This window comes from Marmota marmota, unplaced genomic scaffold (genome assembly GCF_001458135.2).
Source record: "Marmota marmota marmota unplaced genomic scaffold, marMar, whole genome shotgun sequence".
Classification (NCBI taxonomy): Eukaryota; Metazoa; Chordata; class Mammalia; order Rodentia; family Sciuridae; genus Marmota; species Marmota marmota.
In genome coordinates this window covers 2,054,533-2,061,017 of record NW_026000001.1, presented here as the reverse complement: position 1 = coordinate 2,061,017, position 6,485 = coordinate 2,054,533, and the positions used below count along the sequence as shown (strand labels likewise).

General features: G+C 50.0%; 1 protein-coding gene across 3 annotated transcripts in view; it reads left to right on the top strand.

Annotated features, from left to right (window-relative positions):
• The first annotated feature begins 8 nt into the window (after nucleotides 1-8).
• Nucleotides 9-6,485, top strand: part of CUNH11orf24 (chromosome unknown C11orf24 homolog) — a 10,649-nt gene continuing 4,172 nt past the window's right edge. The window contains exons 1-2 of one of the 3 annotated variants that reach the window (XM_048807777.1): nucleotides 9-72; nucleotides 3,538-3,736. The gene's annotated coding sequence lies outside the window, so the exon portion shown is untranslated. Of the gene's footprint in view, nucleotides 73-2,681; nucleotides 2,701-3,537; nucleotides 3,737-6,485 lie in introns of those variants that run through there. The other 2 variants (XM_015503259.2, XM_015503260.2) reach the window with 2 other exon arrangements.

The window sequence follows — 6,485 nt, the reverse complement described above, 5'->3', positions numbered from 1 at the left end:
GCGCCCGGGTAAGGGACTCGCGCTGCAGTCCAGGCAGCAGTTGTTAGGGCTGCCTCGGACTGAGAGAGGGAGGTAGGTGGAGGGCAGGTGGAGGATGAATGAGGGCGCGAGAGGCAGGAGTAGGGGGACTCGAGAAAGGATGAATGGGGACGGAGCGTGGAAGGCGGTGAGGAATTGAGGAGAGGAATAGGAGGAGGGAGGGAGGAAGGACCGTGGCCCTGGAGGAGCATGGACGGGGCCCAGGAGGGAGGAGGTTGAAGCGGATCGCAGACGGGAGGAGAGGCTAGGTTGTGCCAGTTTAGGGGCAGTTGGGACATTCCCGAGGGCGCGGAGAACCGAAGAGGTCTTCTTGGGGCAAGTCCCAGGCCAGACTGGACCCCAGGGAGTGTTGGTTTCAGAGAGAATTGATCCTTTGGGTGACCCAGGCCTCTGCCCTCAGACCTCTACCTGGGAAGGGGCTGTGGGTTTCCGTCGGATTTTCCCCCCTGCCCATCTCTACCTGCCTACCTCCCCCACGTGGTTGCTTAGTGTGTGCACTTAACTGTTAGGCTGATGCCCGAAATCAACACGCACGTGACAAGAAACATGGTACTTAGAAATTTGACTTTAACACTTTGCAATTATTTCTACCCCAAGGAAGTATCTTTGGATTTTCAATGAAATCAGCAAGAAAAGTTTTTAAAATACAAATTTCCCATTTATATGCTGGGCCTGCCTAATAAACAAAGGAATGTTAAATCTACCCATGTCACCAGCAAAAGCTAGAGTTTAGCATTTAGCCATGATACCAAAACTTCCATAAACCTGGAAGCAAGCAGTGTGATTAAGATGATGTCTAATGTTCCAGATTCCTATCTGCCACATGGACACATCCTTTGGACCACAGGACAGTGTCTATATACACAAAACTGTAAGTTTGTGTTCCTTGGGGTTCTGCTACCAAAGTTCAGTTGTGACGTGTCAGGATTAGGTGTGTACAGTTTGCCCTGTGTTGACTTTATCCCTGTTCCTTGGTATGTAGGTACAGCTTCCTAGGCTCAAGTAAGGACTAGAACCATGTTCTTGCTAATAATAACATGACAGAGTATGGACATGACACTGGTAGTACTTTACCAAGCCTGAGGATTATTCATATTGGATCTGTTTATGCCAGAAAGAAAGAACGAATTTGAACTCCCAATTTCACATAACTTGCACGAAGCATCCTATGTATCACTAACAGAGAGTTAAAACTGAGCCAAGGTTGGGCTGGGGTTGTAGCTCATTGGTGGAGTGCTTGCCTCACCAGTGTGAGGCCCTGGGTTAGATCCTCAGCACCACATGAAAATAAATAGATGAAAATGAGGATATTGTGTCCATCTACAACTAAAAAAATTTTTTTTAAAAATTGAGCCAAGGTTTGGAGCACAAGAAATCAGAGACAAGAGGGGTTGGGAGGCATCTCAGGGTCATAGAGCAGAAAAGGGTAGGGAAGTTGGCATTCAGGGGCACAAGTCTGGGGGTGCCTTTCTTGTGGGCTGTCACCTGGCCCAAGGGTGTGCCCTGCTGCACATTCCTTGCAGATCCTGTGGAGAGCTGATTCCTGAAAAGGAGCAACTTACCTCTCAATTTTCTATCTGCCCTGGCCTCTGGCTGAATTTTTTCTTTCTTTCTTTTTTTTTTTTTTTTGGTACTGAGGATTGAACTCAGGGGTGCTTAACCACTGAGCCATATCCCCAGCCCTTTTTTTGTATTTTATTTAGAGACAGGGTCTCACTGAGTTGCTTAGGACCTTGCTTAAGTTTCTGAGGCTGGCTTTGAACTCGAGATCCTCCTGTCAGCCTCCCGAGCTGCTAGGAGCCACTGGGATTACAGGCATGCGCCACCATGCCCAGCTAACTTAATTATTTTTAAAAGCTTCTTTTCTTGTTTTATACACACAAAAATAATTGCTGGGTTTGAACCCAGGGCTTTGCACAGGCTAAACAAGCACTCCGCCACTGAGCTACCTCCCCGTGCATTTTGAATTTTATTTCCAGATAGAGTCTTGCTAAGTTGCTCAAGCTGGCCTCAAACTTGCAATTCTCTTGCCTCGGTCTCCCAAGTAGCTGGGATTACAGGTGTGTGCCACCACACCCAGCTTAATAATTCTTTCTCTAGATAATAATGAGAGTAACTAGATAGGTCCTGAGGGCTAGATTTTCATTTAAGGCTCACAGAAACCCTTTCAGGGAAAACTATTATTTTAAATCACATTAATGGTTTCTCCATTCTGAGTCAGCTTGTAAACATTAGTACAGGTCCCCACCTGTGACCTTGACATTGAGAATATTCTTTTGGAAAGTGGAGTCAGGACCATACCAGAGAGTTAAAGTCATGGCAAAATGAAGGCCTGCTCTTGAATCCACATGATAACTCATTCCTGTTTCTGTGGGAGTGACCACCAGTGCTGCTGGCCAGGAGTGAATAAACAGGGTGGTATTCAGCAGAAGTTTTCTGGGAAAGTTTTAGAGTTTTCAGAGATAGCCTTATGGAGATATTTTGTGTGTACATTCACCTGTATGTGTGTGTGTGTGTGTGTGTTCAGGTGTGACTGCACACATGGCCATGTGCTGCTGGATATGTTTGTGGCTGTGTGTGCACCTGGCCTTTTGTTTTGGGGAGCAGGCCCATGGGGGTCTCTGGACATCAGCACCTACTAATATCTGCCCACTATAGAAGGTAATGAGCTGTTTATACAATCTTCTGTGTTCACATTAAATATTCATCAAGGAGAGAATCATTTGTGCTGCTTAATATCTTTGCATTATACTTGGGACTCCTGGATTCTTCTATAGCTCCAGCTGGCTCCTAGAACAGTGTGCTTCCTGATCTGTAAATCACATAGTTTCTCTAAATTATTAAGATCTACACATAAATCAGTGTCAAGTGAGATCACTTTGTGACATTGTGCAACTAGCTCAAAGTACTTTAAGAAAATCAGTTTTGTTTAACTGGAGCCTTTCAGAAGTGTTTTCCGAAAGTGATACATGCTTGTTTGAAAAAAAAAAAATGTGGAAAAGAAAGAAAGTAAAAATTGCAGATCAGTCTGTTCCCCAAGGCTGATCTTTAGTAACTTTCTAGTATAACTCTTTCCAGACCTTTATTAAATTTCTGTTTAAACAGAACTCATGGTATGCATTCTATTGTGTAACCTGCTTTGCTTGTGTAATGATGCATGCTATGCCTCTTTCCAGGTTAATAAATATAAATTTGCATATTTTAACAGCTGGCACAGTATTTTATATGGAATGGAACAGTCCTTTATGGTACTAGTAGAGTATTTTGCTTCATTTTGAACATAATGTATGAAGAAAATCTTTGTACATCTGTCCAGTTGCTTCCTCAGAAGACATTCCTGCCGTAGAAATTGCTACATCAGAAGTTTGGGCATTTGGTGAATGTTGTCACTTTCTGATCATATTGATCAGTTGTCCAGTGGTGCTCTGCCCTGTCTGCCCACTGCCCAGTGTTTCCCCGGCTTTTCCTAAGGAGTGTTCACTCTCTCTCCAACCCTAGATGCATCGGTCACCACAGGGGAGCATTCACCTTGGTGCCACACGTGCCACAAAGCATGCCACGGCCTGGGGGTGCCTTGCCAAGCTGCTCTCACCTACGCAGCCAGACCTCACCTGTCGAGCACTGCAGTGCCAAACCCACAGCTCCCCGAGGAGGAAGATGGCCCAGCCTGCAAGCACTCCCTGAGCAGCTGCCTCTGGTGAGTGTCCCCAGCCCTGCAGGGTGGGCCTGCCTGTTTGGAGATGGGACAATAAGCTTGGAGAGACCCCTGAGGGGGCTTTGCAGGGTCAGCAGAAAGACAACCAAGCCTTCCAGTAACCAGGGGGATGTGGTATATGGCCTTTGCCATCAAAGGTCCTGCCTGTTGAGTAGACTAGGATGGCGGTCCAGCCAGGTTCAGATGTAGGGAATGGAGACCATGAAGTCTTCTGTAGTTCTTTTCTGCTTCCATGACACAAATGCAGGTTCCTACAGGAGACTCTTTCAGCCTCACGTCACAATACTCTCAGGGGCCCTGTAATACGCACAAGGGATGCTACATCTCACTGATGCTGGGGGACAGAGGAGGTGCCCCCTAGCGGAAGACTGAGTAGAGGCTCCAGGTCCTGTCTGTCCCAGGTGAGGAACTGGATGGACAGGAGCAAGCCCTTTGGGATATGGACTCAGTCCTTCCCTGCCTTAGCTGGAACTGCGACCCTGAGGTCGGCAGACATGCTGGAGCAGCAGTGGGCCCAACCCCACACGCCGCCTGCTGGTGTAAATGAAGTCTTATTGGATACAGCAGCACCATCCTGCAGGTCTCCTGCAGGGCTGCCTGTGCACTAGGTGGCAGGGTTGATTAGCTGCCACACAACAGTCTGGCCCACATAGGCCACAGTATTTGCCTCCTGACCTGTCCTAGAGACTTTCAGCAAGGGGGCAGTGAAAGGCCCTAAGGCCCGGGGTGTGTTCAGGAAGCCAAGACCCTCCTTGCACACAAGAAGCCCTGTCACATCCTCCCACCTTGGATCCACCAGCTGACTTCTAGCCAAGGGCCCAGCACGGGGAGCGTGCCGGGCCAGTGCTAGTGCTGTAACGGCATGCCGTGACATCACTGGCCACAGAGAGAACCGTCTGAATACATGCAGGAACCTTCCATCTCGGTCCTTTGCTCAGGATGTTGCTTTGTCTCTTCTCCCCACCCCACTCCCATTTTTTCTGTCAGAGCAAGGAATGCCTTTTGTACCCTAGAAAACAAATGCAAGCCTTGTGACCCTTTTAGCGAAGTTGCAATTTAAAGGTAGAAAAGTCAGTGGCTCTTGGAAAGGGATGGAGGCCTCCGGGAACAGCCCAGCCTTCCATGAAGGTTCTGCATGAAGACTGTTGCAGCCACAGGCCGCACACAGGAGCCCCCATTGATTACAGGTCACTGGCCACCACTGGGTATCCTTTCATGCAGCACAGGGCTGCTTGTGTGTAGCCCTCAGCATGGCTGCACATGCTTTTTGGGGTGGCTGATGGCTGAGCCAGGTGTCACGCTGGGTGCCTGCTGCAGGGACCCATGTCACCTATACACACCTTGATGAGGTTCAGCGAGGTGACGTGACTTGCCTGCCCACCTGGTGAGCCCAGGAGCTGGGACTGAGCCCTGCAAGACTGCTTGTCCCCACGCCCCCGCATGGCTCCTGGGTCCTGCTGCTGTAGCTTCTTCAAGGGAGGGGCTGTGAGCACTGTAGGAGCCAAAAGACAGCTTGTGGCAGCATCCAGTATGTCCCTCAGTCCCCAGGGATGAACAGACGCTGACCCAGCACCCCATTCCCAGTTTACCTGCAGCTGTGGGGCTTGGACTCACTCTGCTGTGGACTGATGGGTACCGGTTTTCTCATGCTCGTTCTTGCTCATTGTTGTTAGTATTTTACTTTTAAAAAAAATCCACACTAAATAAAAACAAAACAGGGGCTGGGATTATAGCTCAGCGGTAGAGTGCTTGCCTCACACATGTGAGGCACTGGGTTCGATCCTCAGCACCACATAAAAAAAAATAAATAAAGATATTATGTCCATCTTTAAAAAAGTCTTTTAAAAAAAAGAAAAAACAAAAGCCAAGCCAAATGAACACGATTCTTCTAAAAATGCACTGAGGCCTCCAGTGTCCCCTGTAGAACGATAAAAGGAAGGAAGGGGCTCTGCCTCGCTGGCAAGTGGAGGGGAGCTGAGGACCTCGGTGGCCTACTGTGTGGCAGGTGCTGTGTGGTCCCCGGGATGCTAGGGGTGAAAGAGGAAGAGAAACCGCCCCTGCCTCACAGAACTGAGCTGGAGAGGCAGGAGCTGGGGTCAGGAGTGGAGGCCAGAGCGCAGGAAGCGCCCGGGCAGAGGCCGTGAGGGCGGGAGGGGGCTCCTGAGGATGCCGCCTGGGTGGGAGATGAGCAGCTGTTCCTGGGCAGGGACCCAGTGACCTCAGTGCTGCCCAGAGGTGGGACTGCAGGTGTTCCACGGGTGCAGGGTGAGATCCCCACTGCCTGTGGTTAGTGGGATCGGTGGCCTCTCCGGCGCAGCCGCACCTCACTGCTCTCCCCAGTTTCTGATGCTGCCGTCAGCTGCCCCCACAGCACACCTCCACCAGGTGGATCCCAGACAGCTTTCAGAATGTGCCCAGCTGTTACTTCCCCAGGAGCCTTTCCTGCCGCACCCACCCCACCACCACTGACTGAACGCAGTGTCCTGTGGGTCACTGTGGCACCCTGTCCTCTGCCAGCCTCACCCAGGCACCCTCAAGGCCTCTGCCTGAGGACCAGCCCACCTTGCTTCAGGCCTGCCCAGATACTCTCTCCCTCCTGCTTCCCTGCCCAGGTCAGGCCTGCTCAACGCTCACGCTGGCCCGCAGTGACCTCTTTTCTGTGTCTCCCGCTGGGCTGCATGTCCCCTAGAAGAGGGAGTGCGCATTTGTCTTTTTTTTTTTTTTTTTTTGG